We start from the raw sequence: 14,507 nt of genomic DNA on the forward strand, positions 1-14,507 counted from the left end.
AAGTATCCGGTAGAAGCAGAACTACCCAAGGACCGAACTGCTGCAGGGACGGCACAAGATGGTATACTTGCACTTCAAACTGGGACTGTTTCTCACGGGATAAAAGGACCAACGGCCCTATCATTGCTACCCAATTTCGACATCGTTTGGGGAGTTTCAGTAGATTATATGCACGCAGTCTGGTTGGGAGTTACAAGGCAGATAACGGAGCACTGGTTGCGGTACTCGTCGGGTGACTGCTACATTGGTTCACCAGCGAAGCTGTGCGTGATTGACAACATCCTCACAAAGATAAAGCCGCCCATTTCATTCACTCGTCTTCCTCGGTCACTGAAAGAGTGGAAGGACTGGAAGGCGAATGAGTGGAAAAACTGGCTGCTGTTTTACGGACCTGTTGCGCTCAAGGGGACTCTACCCACAAAGTAGCTGCAGCACTTCGAACTCCTTTCTCAAGGCATATTTGCCCTGCTGAATGAGAAAGTGTCACATGAAGACAACGACCATGCGAACAGTCTTCTTGTGCGGTTTGTGGCAATGCTCAAGTGCTGTATGGTAGTAGATCTATGACCTTCAACCTCCATCAGTTATTGCACCTCCCGAAATGTGCGACGAAGATGGGGCCACAATGGGCACATTCTTGCTTTGTTGCCCGCTCTGGCGTGGCCAAATACGGCAAGCAGGGACATTCATCACCACCACCACATTCTTGCTTTCCGTTCGAAAGTACGAACGGCAGGCTGGTGAAACTGATAAGCGCAGCGAAGGGTGTGCCTTTACAGATTGTTGAGCGCTACTCCCTTCAACAGAAGGTGCAGCAAATACAGTTTCCAAATGTAACATCTGGTGTTGTGAAGGCTGCATGTACAAAAATCACGAAAATGTGTGACCCTGTCTTGTGCTCAAATAGCCGCTCCAGAAAATTGCGGCTGTGTAACCCATTGGTGCTAATGCTCACACCAGAAGAGACTGCTGTAATAAATGAGAAGTTTGGTACTGAGTAGTGGAGTTGCAGTGTGTTCGAAAGAGTCATAGCAAATGGGGTCACATTCCACGCTACGTCCTACACAAGACCGAAGAAAATCTGCACATCTTGTGTCTTCATCGGCTTCCAAAAGTGCTATTGGCACATTGCCAAAGTGCTGCAAGTGGTGTGTAACGGAGAAAGAAGCTGCTGGCTTTTATGTGACCTAATGAAGACATCAAGTACATCCTTCTCCTACATCCACGTTGTTCGTGATTGTAACGCAGTTCTATGCCTGTGCAAACCATGTGACACGAATGTGTGCCTGTTCATGGAAACAGCGGGGCTGTCGTACGTCGCTGACATCCCCAATCAATTTGAAAGTGACTGGACTGTGACAGCCATGTTCGATGACGGAACTTAAAGGGACAGTCTGCCCCTTTAGACTGTCAGCTTAAGTTATTATATGTGTATAGCGAACACTTAACTCGAACCCCCAGGATCCAGTTGCATTTGTTTGAGTTCAGCCGTAATTTTACTTTTGGAGTACATTTTACAACGGAATAAATACATGGGTGCATTGTAATGTGTCTGAGTTAAGCATCAGTTTCTCATTACCGAGTTGGCACTGAGAAAATGAAATGTATTTAATACACTACTCAAATACATCAGTATCCAGCAATGAATACTCTGGTACGTTACTACTTTTTCCAGATAGTAGTCAGTAGTCCTAGTTCTAGCCTGCTTACATGTTCAGTAGACCATAAAGCTTATTAAAAAAGAACTTTGATATGCTGCTGGAGTACTCTCTTCTGTCGGATTATTTGAAAATGTTTAGGTAATTTTTTCGGTGCAGTCCAGCTACCTACCGCGGTTGGGGCTACTAGGCTCCCAGAAACCAAAAGCGAACGGAAGAACACAGAAAATCTACTCGCAAGCAAGATGGATCAGCGAATTGTCGCAGTTATTTACTTAAAGAGACAGAAGTTTTAGGGTGACACCCGATTTTTCCCCGAATTTGCACCCCGAATCGAGGTTCACCGATTTAGGGCTAAGCCCGATTTCTACCCGCACAACTGCACCTAAGCTAGCCACTTCAACACAGTGGCATACTAATTGTTCACAAGATACACGGTTGACCACTGCTTCTGGTACTCTGGATAAACGGTACAAGAAACATTTATTCTACGGTAGAGCCCGATTCCTTCTCGAATTCAGTCAGATGGTATTTTTTCTGCCCAAATTTGCATGAATTTTCCATATCAAGTGATTGACCCGATTTGTACCCCCCAATTTGGAAAAGAAATAAAACCAGAAAACTTCAGGGTCTTTATACTTATGTGGTCAGTATGAGATCCCGAATGCCCTGTTGTTGGATCCCTGGAGACCGAATGTGGTCCCCAATGAGGTCCAACATTTGCGGTTTTGTGACCCACTAGAGTTAGTTGTGACCCCATAGAAACATATTGGGGTCTGCCGTGGCATCACATATAACACCATATATGCTATGTGGGACCCAATGGAGTAACATTAAACCTCATACATGGATCATATTAGATTCTGTGATTTTTTTAAATAGGGATCCGCAAAGAGAAAGTTTTTGTGAGACCGCACACAGTTGTGTTTCACTTCGAATTCGCAGAAAACTGGACTGTGGTCCTACCTGATGCTGTTCAAAGCTACCATTGAAAAAAAATCGCAGATTACGATTTTTACGTGCGTGGTGTCAACAAGTAGTGACACCCGCAGCCTCGCTGTGATAAGCGACGACATGTGCCATGACAGTGCGTTCACAACACTGGCTTTCCAACGAATCGATGAATGGCTGGACGAACATGAAGCAATTTACAGCGAGTGTGTGCATGTGTCGGACGGCGCAAGTGCGCACTTTAAGAATAGATACGAGGTGTTTGAAATGTCGAAGTCACCAGCACTAAGGAAGTGGCTGTTCTCCGCTCCTGGTCATGGTAGGAGCGCTTGCGATGGCATCGGTGGCATCCTGAAGCACAGTGCCAGAGTGTACAACCTACGGTCCTCGCCCGCGGACGTCATTCAGACGGCTGTACATTTTGTAGCGAAACTGAAAACTCGCTGCCTAAATGTAATTCCTCTCCATGTTCCCAAACAGGGGGCACATCAGCACAGGTTGTTAAAAAGGGAGAGTGGAAGCGTGCAAAACGAATCCCCAACCTCCGCGAAAAACTAGTGTGGACAAAAAGCAGCGAGACAACACACAAAACTGTATTCCAAGTTTCTGCACCTTCTGTTTAGATATGGTCACGGAAGGCTCAACTGAACATATTTATTGTGTCAATAAAATGTTCTTTTGAACGCGCATTTACCTCGTTGCTGTCCGAAAGGACTACCACATTCAAATTGTCGTAGCATCGCGTATTGCAAGCATCCACTTTGTTCTTAGACACACCAAATTAATATTATAGAGTGGACATAGCTGTGGATAGTGTCTAACCTCAGCGTGACGCACTATTGCGACGTGTGGTGCGTTAAAGTGCGTAGCGTCGCGTGCGAACCGTGCGTGTCGTAAACATTGCCTCAGGAAATAAATCGCTCCTCTTCTCAGACGCAAAAAGTAAAAATGTCTTTCCGCCATTAGAAAGAAGCGAGGCGAAGCTACTCAAGTGCCGAAAATTATTAAAATCGAAGATGGCATTTTTATGATATTTGCGGCTAAAATTTGCGTAATATCGCATACCTTGCGCATTTGAACGCATCCAAATTACGTAACACTCAGATCGATATACATAAAAAAACATACCACACGAAAGGGCGTTTGACGATCTATCGAGTGATACTAATTTCACTTCAGTTGGAGAAATATTTACGGTGGTATGTCACCGCAAATTGTGGAATTTTTTTAGGCACACGCCGAGTTTACGATTTTTCTGGAAATTAACTACGCGTCACACGGCGGCAAGAACAACGTGGCGCAGACACTAGTACCCTGTCTCTGGCACAAAAAAGAATTTATCTTTTACGATGAAAATAAACGCCTCAGGAAGCGCTCAAATACGGTGTCGACAGAAGCGCTCCTAAGAGTCTCCAATCTTTCCTCCTCTCCATCTCAGAAATAATGCCTGCACGAGCTTAGTGTAGGGCGCGTTTTACATCGCCCGAGTTCCCATTCAACATACGTTTTTTTTCGTCACAATCGGAACACCCAACTTCTGCGCCTTGTTCGATTTCAAATGAAACTGCTTTGCAGAGGGTCCGGGGCCTAGCAAAACACGACGGCATGGACATCCGCACGGTGCCACACATCAGCAGGTGCTGGGCCTTCAGACTCCACCGGTCCTGCGATGGAGCGGCCCTTCGAGAGGCCTCGCACTCCTGGGTGGCTGACGGACCAAGGCTCATGCGAGGAAGTGCGTACATTGACGCTGTGCGGATTCGAGCCAACGCCATTTCAACGCGGGCCCGGACAGCCAGAGCCACATCCGGGACTGTCGGGCAGGATGCCTCCTACCAGGTTCGAGGACGCCTGTCTCGGAGTCACTGGGTCATGTCCTCTAGAAATGCCACATGATTCAATCATCCTTGATGTCCAAGTCACCTCTGGCTCCCGAGACCTCACCCTCGCCCACACGGATAAGATCGTGTACTACAGCAAACCTGGGGTGCTGGTCTACGCGCAGGGACCAAGGACGTCGCCTCCGGGGGTCTCCTAAGTCACCCTCAGCTACCGAGGCATCCGGAGCAAAGGATCGGCTGCCGACCTGCTTTCCTCGAGTCCGGGTCGTCGGGTCCTCTGAGGAGTCAGAGGGCCCGTCATAGGTCAGAGCTCTCAGTGAGCATCGGAAACGGTCTGCCCTGGCTCCCCAACCACGCCTCCTCGTGGTAGGACCCGCGCAACGCCTTTGGCGGCTAAAGGGGCAACTGGGGAGGGAACGTCGCCGTTGGAGTAGCTAACCCACGAATGCTGCGCACCCGACTGGGAAGAACGAGGCAAGGTGAAGCCTTCAGGATGACAGATGGTCGTGGTAGACTGTATACCGGAGTGGCCATTCCCCATTGATACTCGGCGCCTGGGCAACGTCCCTCTGGCTAACTTCAGTGGCGTGTAGTCCCAACCCAGCTTCTTGGGGGCCGGGACCTAGCATGCGTAACACAAGTACTGGTAGGTCTCGGTTCGTCCGATGTTATGGCAGCCTCCTGTAACGGTGCCTACGGATTTATCCGCAAACCCGGGGAAAGGTTGGTCGAGGTCTCTTTGGGGCCCTCGGATGAGGACAGGAGGTATTGCTACCCTCCTGTAATCCAGCATATTTAGAGGCTGAGCGGTACGGGGTTTATCCTTGTGCTGCCCGTTTCTGGTTTGCTTTTGCCACAACGTTCCCATGGGGTGTGGCTGAAACTTGGCTTCTTGGGGGCCGGTACCTAGCCTGCAAGACACAAATGCTGGGAGGTGTGGCGGCCTCTTGTAGCAGCAGCCGTAGGAGTAAAACCCTGTTTCTTTTGCTGGGCTTAACTTCACCAGGACCACTTTGTGGTGAGGGGAAAGTTCCCGTCCCCTTCCCCGTTCCACAGGGGCCCTCAGGGAGGCTAGGAGGGGTGGCATCCTCCTGTAGTCCAGCCTGGAGGCAGGGGGGTTCGGGGGGCTTAGGCAACCCCCTGCGCTATCCGGCGAGTGGTGAGGCGCCAGGGCGTAAGCCTGTGGTGGGCCGGAGCCAGGCACGTATCTCGGCCAGCTGGGGCCTCTCTCAGAGTCTATCTCTGTGGGAGGTCTCGGCTATGGTACGGTGAGCACTGCCGAGTCATCAAGTGTGCGAAAGATGGCAGGGGTGTCTCCCGGTGGTCCTGTACTGCGAGTGGGGGGCACTCTACGCCAGACAAACATAGACCAATCACACAAAGGAGGACCAAGAATCGGTCCCACCATGTTTTTGTAATACAATCCATTCAAAAACGAGTGATAGGCGGAAGTAAAAATAATCTGCTTTATAGTATAATCTGCTTTATAACCTGCTTAATAGCTCTACCTAAGTCTAGCACATCCCCTGGACCCGACAGTATGACCTCTGACCAGTTGAAAAAGATTCCACCGAAGACCTTAGGTATCTTATTCAATGTTTTTCTCATCATTGGCCGTCTTCCTTCCAGTCTTAGTACGTCGGGAACTGTTTTCATTCCTAAAAAGAGTAAAAGTATGGACCCTGCAGAGTGTCGTCCTATCGGAATTGCTGCCCTTCTTGTAAGATTCTGCCACAAGATTATAGACTCCAATATCCGGGCCCAAGTCAGGAATCATCACCTTCAGAGGGGTTTTCGCCCTTCTGACGGTACTATAGAGAATGTGGCTACCCTTAGCTGCATAATCAGACAAGTCAGGTTAAGTTGCTCCTCCCTCGCTTGTGCCACTTTGGACCTGAAGGGCGCTTTTGACAGTGTAGACCAGAGGGCGATCTTCTCCTTCGAATATAGAGGAGCTGATCCTTTGTTATTGGATTACATTGGTTACCTTGGTAAATTGTTTTTTTTTTCAACTCTTCCGCTACCTTGGAGATGGGAGACATATCTTGCACTGTCCGTCCTAGGAGGGGAGTCAGACAAGGTGACCCTCTCTCACACCTTCTCTTAAATCTAATTATTGATGATTTTCTTCAGGAGTTTCCTGGACATATCGGAATCCAGTTAGGTGAGCAGAGATTTGCAGCATTGGCTTTCTCTGACGACATTATCCTATTGGCGGAATCGCCCTCTGGACTACAAAATCTCTTGGACTCCTTCACGTTATTTGCAGCCTCGCGAGGCTCAGAGGTAAATTCAGCAAACTGTGGAACTTTAACCCTTATTCCCTCCGGAAGACAAAAGCGTGTTAAGGTCACGGATAACAGGTTCTTAGTAGGAATACACCCGCTCCCCATCCTAACTGCCTCTTCCAACATTAAGTATATTGGAGTTCACGTGTCTTCTGAGGGAGCGGTCTTTCCAAACCATGATAGTGTTACGCCCCTCCTTAAGGCGCTTAGTAAGACCCCACTGAAAGCCCATCAAAAACTTATTCTTCTGCTGTTTCATACACTGCCGAGAGTCGTCTACGACTAAACAACCGCTACTGTCAAGCAACATGTTCTACAAAACAATTCGTCAAACAATTTCTCCACTTTCCGCACGATGTACCCTCAGCCTTTCGCTGTGCCTCGATCCAAAATGGTGGATTGGGGAGACGTTGCTTTGAGCTAATGCTCCCTCGTATTCGTCTTAACACTAGTACGGATCCCTTTTCCAACCACCTTGCTGCCACTGACCTCTATGTGAAAGAAATTGCTAGATTAAACGATGCCCTTTGTCGCGGCACAGTGTTAGATAGCAAAGCCAAACTAGATGCTTACTGGTTTTCACATCTTTGCAGCACGACTGACGACAAGGGTCTCGCTGAGGCAGCCGGCTCGCCACGAGCCCAGTGATTTCCCGAGAAATTCGCAGCTGGGGGGTGCCGAGCTTTCAAGGGGGGGGAGGGTATGATGATGATGATGATGATTGGGATTTTTTGGCGCAGCGACAACTAAGGTCATAGGGGGGGGGGGGGGGGGGGTATGCTTGGTGAAGGTTGCACTTACGGAATTTACATGTATCAGGGAGAAACACTTGTGTAAGCCGAAACATGCGCTATTTTTTCGTCGTGCAGGTGTTCACGTGGGAAATGCAAACCGATGGATACCACGGACCAGTGTCTTTGCTGCCGAGAGGTAGAGAATGCGTGTGAAAAGCAGAGACAATTGCATCACAACTAACGAATATTTCGAAATACTGTGCCTGGACACCGAAGTACTGCAAGTGTCTTTTACACGTACATCCCAGAAACTGAAGAGCATGGCAACATACGTGGAAGCGCCGTGTGGTCTTTACGCGCTACTGGAACGGCAAACTGGACGAAAAACCCTTATTTCTGCAGGAAATTGCGTCATATCACCTGTCGGCTATTCACAAGGAGGATATGGGGTGCTCTGAGAAAGTACAATAGAAAGTATTCTTCCTGTCTGCGTCGTGCATGCTATTAGGGACGATTTCCTCATCAGTGTGCGGACTTGTAGAAATGTATATATTGAACATGAGACATATTGAACATTGAACATTTCTCATTGCTTTTTCTTTGCAGTCACAGCATATTAAAATTATTAGTTTGTTCCTGGAGGGTTAAGTCACCTGGGGGCATATCTGTATATGTAGATTATACTCATGTCTTGTATATATGAGTAGTAAATAAGGATAATTTTCATCAGTGTCACTCAACTGAACTGTGTTCATAACATTTTAATATGCTTCTTATTGACCAGATTTCTAAATGCCAATTAATATTTGAACCGAGATTGGGATATAACACTGAATTAACTCTGTTTTGCTAAAAGGAGTACTTGTAACTTATTCCTTGTCATATCACCAACTAACATTCGTAAAGAAGGACTTCAGGGTTGACTCCAAGTATTGCAACCCTTAATCTGGGTTCAAAGTTAACCATGCACCATTGGTGTTGGCAATAATACTCCAAATGGCTAAATAATTTATCGTGTAAGTTCTCTGTTACTGTAATTGAGATGTACTTTTGACAGCCCTGCAAATTGAAACTAGCTTCAGCGTACACGACAAACGCATCGTAACACTTAATTGCAATATAATGTCAGAGCAGAAGCAACATTTTGTCACAACTCAAACTATAGCCTTCTTTTTTTTATTGTCCAGGGATTTAGGAAACAGCAGGACTTCCTGCCCTCTGATGTTTTGACATGCTTGATAGAGTTGTAAAACCTGCAACAAAATAAACAAGAGAAGTATAAACAGTTTCGTCTTTCTCTTTTAACAAGAAAGTTATATTACAACTCTTGTTATATAGTTATATAACAAGAAAAGATTACAGGAACAATATTGCTGCAGATAGATCCAACAATGACCTGTCATCTTGATGAAGATGAGAACGTTTCTTCACGTGTGCTAAGTGAGACAAAAGAAATGTACAATGAAGGTTGTACAAAAACATCTGTGGATGTCTCCACATGTAGTTTCCATCCAAAAGTAGGACTAGGCAAGGTTTTTTGGTTGTTGTTGGTAGGTTGTTGGCATGTTGATGTGCTATACCGTTATAGCACATCAATATAGATGAGGCGCAAACACAGTATACACAAGCGTGATGGCTGCAAACTCTCAATTGAAGATTTATTGAACACAACAAGAAACTGAAAGCATGAGTAGAAAAAGGCAGTGCCCATGCAATGCATGGAGAACCACATTAATCTTTGAGAAGATAGGATAGGGAGAGCAATAAAGAGAAACGACAGTTGTGTCCGAGATAGGGGAACTCTGCAAATTTAGGACCAATATGATGTGGTAACCTTGCATGGCTCACTGCAGCTGTGACACACTTTGAAAAATTCCAGTAGTGGGGCTTCAAAGACAATGAACTTCCGCTGTTTCACTGGGAATTCAAGTGTAGAGGATGCATCTCTAGAAAATTAATTAGCGTTCCTTAGTCTACCTCAACAGGAAGTACTCCTCTACCCTTCAAAGAATCTAGTAGTTCTCATCGGTTTCTTCTCCGACTGTTGACGTCATACTGATGTTCTACACCTGTCCAAAGACCCCAAAAATGTCACAAAGTCTGCAACATGTAAAAGATCTAGTGCTTCCATCTGTGGACTTTGCATACCTGTTTTCGGCTATTTCTGCCATGTCAACTTGAGTGCCTGGACCACACACACACGAAGCAGCTGGCGCCACTTCAACACTGGAAGGTCCCTAAAATTAAATTTGTTGATGTTGGCAATGTTCAGCACGGGACAAGTAGGATAACATAAGTTAAATAGAATACGTCATCGCTATATTATAATTTATACATGTGTGACACATGTACATACCTCAGACGTTGTGTTGAACTTGTCACCTTGGTGAAGCAAAATCACTGGTTACTGAACGGCAGTTTGCTTCGGACGTCTTCGCAATTCGCCTTCTACGGTATCTTCGTATTCATCGGGAGCAAAATGAGTTCAGCACACACGACACGACTGCTGTATCTAATAGCCGAGTGCTTCGAACCACATTCGGTTTCGCGCACTGTCCTGAGGAATCTGTGCTAGAACACGCCCGTCATCGAAGATGAACGAAGATGATTTTTGCATCCCCGAACACCAAAACTACACCAGGCATATGTAGGTCTCTGTAATACGTGGCACAGCAGCCACAGACATGTCATTCACTTCCATTTTCTGCTTCGCGCGACCAACACGACCACCCACGAAGTAGACAATAAACGCGATAACACACAGACAGTCTTGCAGATGGCGCGGCGGATCGTAGCTAGTAGCGGCGAAGTAGCTGAATGCTTTATTTATGCTTTATCAATGTAGAAACTCTGGAAGTGAGCGTCATTATTAAACTGGCGTTTAACTGTAAGATAATGTGCGTCAGCTTTGTTCTCTACAAAATTAACTCTCACGTGGTAAGGGTTGAGCAATCCCTGGGAGCCCTGGACCCGAAACCCAAGTTGCTCTTTTTCGCCGTTTCTTGGCAGCACCGTCCATCTTCCGGCAATCTTCAAAATATTTATACGTAAAAAATATGCCGAATTGAAAAGTAATGTTTTCTGTGTGTTATCAAACAACGATGTTGTGCACGACAGTGGGCAAAAATATGGGGGTTATTTTTCACTTTTCGGTCCCTTTCAAGCTCATCGACGGAGTAGTGACCACAAGCAGCGTGTGCAAGCGATTCTGGCGGTCCTACGTCTTCAGGCTGCTGCGTCTCCGGGACCTGCCTCTCCTGCTCCGTCATCGCCTGATTCATCGCTTGGCCATGGTGGTACTCTGCGAACTCCCGCCCAGTCAGTGCCCTCGCCCGAGACGGAGGGTCTCAGAATTTGGGTTCTCTGGACGTCTTGTCATCAGATGCCGCGGTTTGCACCTCTCCCCTGACCACTCGGGACCATCGGGCCGTCCTCATTGACCACCTGGGGAGCCCTGCTGGTCGACACACTGCTGATGACACACGGAAGACTGCAGATCTGCCTTGCGGGGATCATCCAGGCCGCTTGCTCGGGGTCCTCCCTCGTCTTTCCACATTCCTGGATTCCCTCTTCCCACCTAAACTTGGAGGTCGACAACCGTCAGGAAGACCCCGTAGTGCTCCGGCGCTGAGCAGTAGAAAGAGGAGGCGCGGAGAATTTGCCAGGATACAAGACTTGTACGCGCGCTCCAGGGGTGCCTGCGGCCGGGAGGTGTTGGATGGGTCCAACCCTCGTAGTGTGGGTGAACCAGCGGGAGATTTCCGACCAATCGCCGTAGCGTCTAGAATCATTAGGCTTTATCATAGGGTCCTAGCCTCTGGGGTTGCTGACCTCCTGCCCTTCGACTCTCGGCAGAGGGCCTTCCAGCCGGCAGATGGATATGCTGACAACGTCCTCCTCCTGGAGGCTTTACTGGTTGAGAGCAGAAGACGTTGCAGGTCGCTCTACCTCGCCACGCAGGACATTCAGAAGGCGCTCGATTCGGTGTCTTTCGGTGCGGTTCTGGCAGCAACAAGAAGAGCTGGTGTCACTGACCCGCTTGTGGCGACAGGAGAGACTTTACGGGGACACGGCAGATACCATAAGCGCTGGATCCTTCGTGCGTGAAGTGAGAGTGACTCGTGGGGTGCGCCTGGGGGACCCGTTGTGCCCCATTTTGTTTAACTTCGTTATTGACGGCCTGTTGGCGAGCCTTCCAGATCATATCGGGCGGCCCCTGGGCTCCCAGGGTTTGGTCAACGCCCTCGCATTCGCAGATTACCTTGTCCTATGTGCGGCTACCTGCAGCGGTCTACAAGAGCTCCGTGAGAAGACCCAAGCCTATGTGGAACCACTTGGCCTCCAGTTCAACACCACTAAATGTTCCACCCTTTCAATCACAACATCAGGTCGCCAGAAGAAGATCAAGGTGGAGGTGCTGCTTTTTGTGCTTGCGGGTGCCCCACTTCCTGCGATCTCGGTCACGGATGTGAGGAAATACTTGGGAATCCCCTTCACCCCTTTCGGCCTTGCACGTCCTCCTATCATCGGTGAGCTTCGCGCCCTGCTCGACCGTCTCTCCAGGGCGCCACTGAAGCCGCAGCAGCTGCTGAAGCTTGTTCGCTCGGTGGTTATACCTCGTCTGCAGCACCGCCTTGTCCTGGGGAGGCAGAGCAAGAGGGTGCTGCGGGAGTCCGATGTCCTGGTTCGTGCGGCGGTGCGCAGGTGGCTACGTCTCTCATTAGACCTGGCCGTGCCCTTCTAACTCTCCCACATTAAGGATGGGAGCCTGGGCGTCACGGCTCTAACGACGGTGGTCCCAAGGCTAAGATGGTCCCGGCTGACTTCGCTGGGGTCTTCGACGCTTTCGACCGGGGCGGCGGCACTGCGTACCCCTGGGCTTCAGTCTGATCTGCGAGCGGCGAGGGAGGCAGCCACTTTTGACGGAGTGTTCCTGTCAACTCCTGCCTTCTCCAGGGGATACTGGGCCCGGAAGCTCTACGCTTCGATCGATGGACGAGCCCTGGGGGAGGCTAGTGCTGTCCCCAGCGTGCACCAATGGATTGGAGGGGCTTCTCGATTATTCATGGGACGAGACTTCATTGATGCTGTGATGGTCCGGGCGGTCGCTCTTCCCACCAAGACTGGGGTGACCAGAGGGAGACCTGCTGCTGACCATGGCTGTTCTCTGGGCCGCCAGGCGCCGGAGACCTTGGCGCACGTCGTGCAGCACTGTGGTGGTACTTCTGTGAAGCGCACGAGGCGGCACGACCGGGTCGCCATCCATATCGCCGGCTGTCTTCGGCGCCATGGGTGGTTTGTGCAGAGAGAACCGCACATTCGAACCTCAGCTGGGCTGCGAAAACCCGACATTGTGGCCAGGAGGGTCGAGCACCAGCGGAAGGCCAGGAAATAGGCGACCCCGGAGATCTCCAGTCTTCTTCGAGCCGGGGCCAATCTCGGTATTTGCTATACGTCGGCCACCTGCAGTTTCAGAGGTGTTTGGTCCGCGGAATCAGCTGCCGATCTCCAGCCATTGTGCATTACCAAAGCCGACCTTCGGATCACTACCGTAAAGGCACTTCATGGGACCATCTCCACCTGGCGTTGGTCCAGGAAGGCGACTACAGTTAGAGTGCTCTAAATTCGTCGCGATTACTGTTAGTGCGCAGGTTACGCCAGGTATTCATTGTGAGGCTGACTCCTGCCTAAGTGGAGGCATGTTGTTTATTTGTACTTTGGTGCTAATAAAGAATTTCAATAACTCATTGACACCAAGGACGCCCACGTATCATTCCCACCATGTTTGTGTAATACAATCCATTGAAAAACGAGTGTGAGGCGGGAGTAAGAAAGGATGGTAGTCTGTAAGGATGGCATTGCATACATCATGGACGCGCAAGTAAGTGGTAAGTAACCCTTGAGTGTCTTTTCCCGGATTAAAGTCCTAAAATACTCAATTGATGGTTTTAATGACGAAATCATTGAACTGACTGAAGGTTCAAGGGTTCTGCATGTACCTATAACCTTCTGTGAGCGGGGTTGTCTTGAAAAGAAGGCTAGCACGGTATTAAACGACATTGGTTTGTCACCCCGATGTCTGGCCCTTCGCTGCCGTTTTGTATGTCTCGGGTCGTTATATTGTTTTAGATTTTTCTTCAGGTCGACCGGCTGTGTGTAAGGGTTTTAAGCTCTTTCCTAAAAAGAGCAAAAAATTGATTGTACTTTTCCTGCAATAAAGAGTTAATAGCTCATTGACACATAGGACGACCACGTATTATTCCCACCATGTTTGTGTAATACAATCCATTGAAAACGAGTGTGAGGCGGGAGTAAGAATAATCTGCTTTCGGTAGCTCACTGATACAAACAACGACCACGTATCATTCCCACCATGTTTCTGCAATAGAATCCATTGAAAAACGAGTGAGAGGCGGGAGTAAGAATAATCTTATAATGGGGGACGAAATCCTAGCCCTGACCTCCACGTGGTGTTCCCCGGGCCCTGGCTCTCTCGAGTTCCAGGTGGCTGACAAGGTGCTAGGTAAGCAGGTGGAGAAGCTTACGGCGCTGTGCTTCTTGTGTTCAGTGCCAGTCCTGTTGGCTCGTGTCGGCAAATCTTGTAGAGTCCCTCTGCCGCTGCAGTTTAGGGGTCCAGCAGCTAGTTAGTGCTGCCCCTCCTTGCTCTTATGGAGCGTACCTGTTTTATATGCCGAAGGGCCTTCCGTACTGAACGTGGTGTAAAGCAGCACCAGCGGCTATCACATCGGCCCTGTGAGGCCCCTGTAAACGATGGTGTTATGGGGTCAAGTAGCCCTGTAGAGTTTGATGGAGCTGGGCTAAGTAGCCCTGTGCAGGCTGGTTTGGCCCAAGTGCCAGTTTTGTCTGCCCAATCTCAAGCGCAAGGTGGTGATGTCCAGCAAGTGCAAGTGCAAGGTGGTGATGTCCAGCAAGTGCAATCGTTGCGTCCTCCGCCTGTGACTGACCGTGGATCCCGTTTGTTGCCGTGCCAGATATGCGGGAAGGAGTTCTGGACGGTGCAGGGAGTGCGTGTGC

The sequence above is a fragment of the Ornithodoros turicata genome, unplaced genomic scaffold (assembly GCF_037126465.1).
Source record: "Ornithodoros turicata isolate Travis unplaced genomic scaffold, ASM3712646v1 Chromosome13, whole genome shotgun sequence".
Lineage (NCBI taxonomy): Eukaryota > Metazoa > Arthropoda > Arachnida > Ixodida > Argasidae > Ornithodoros > Ornithodoros turicata.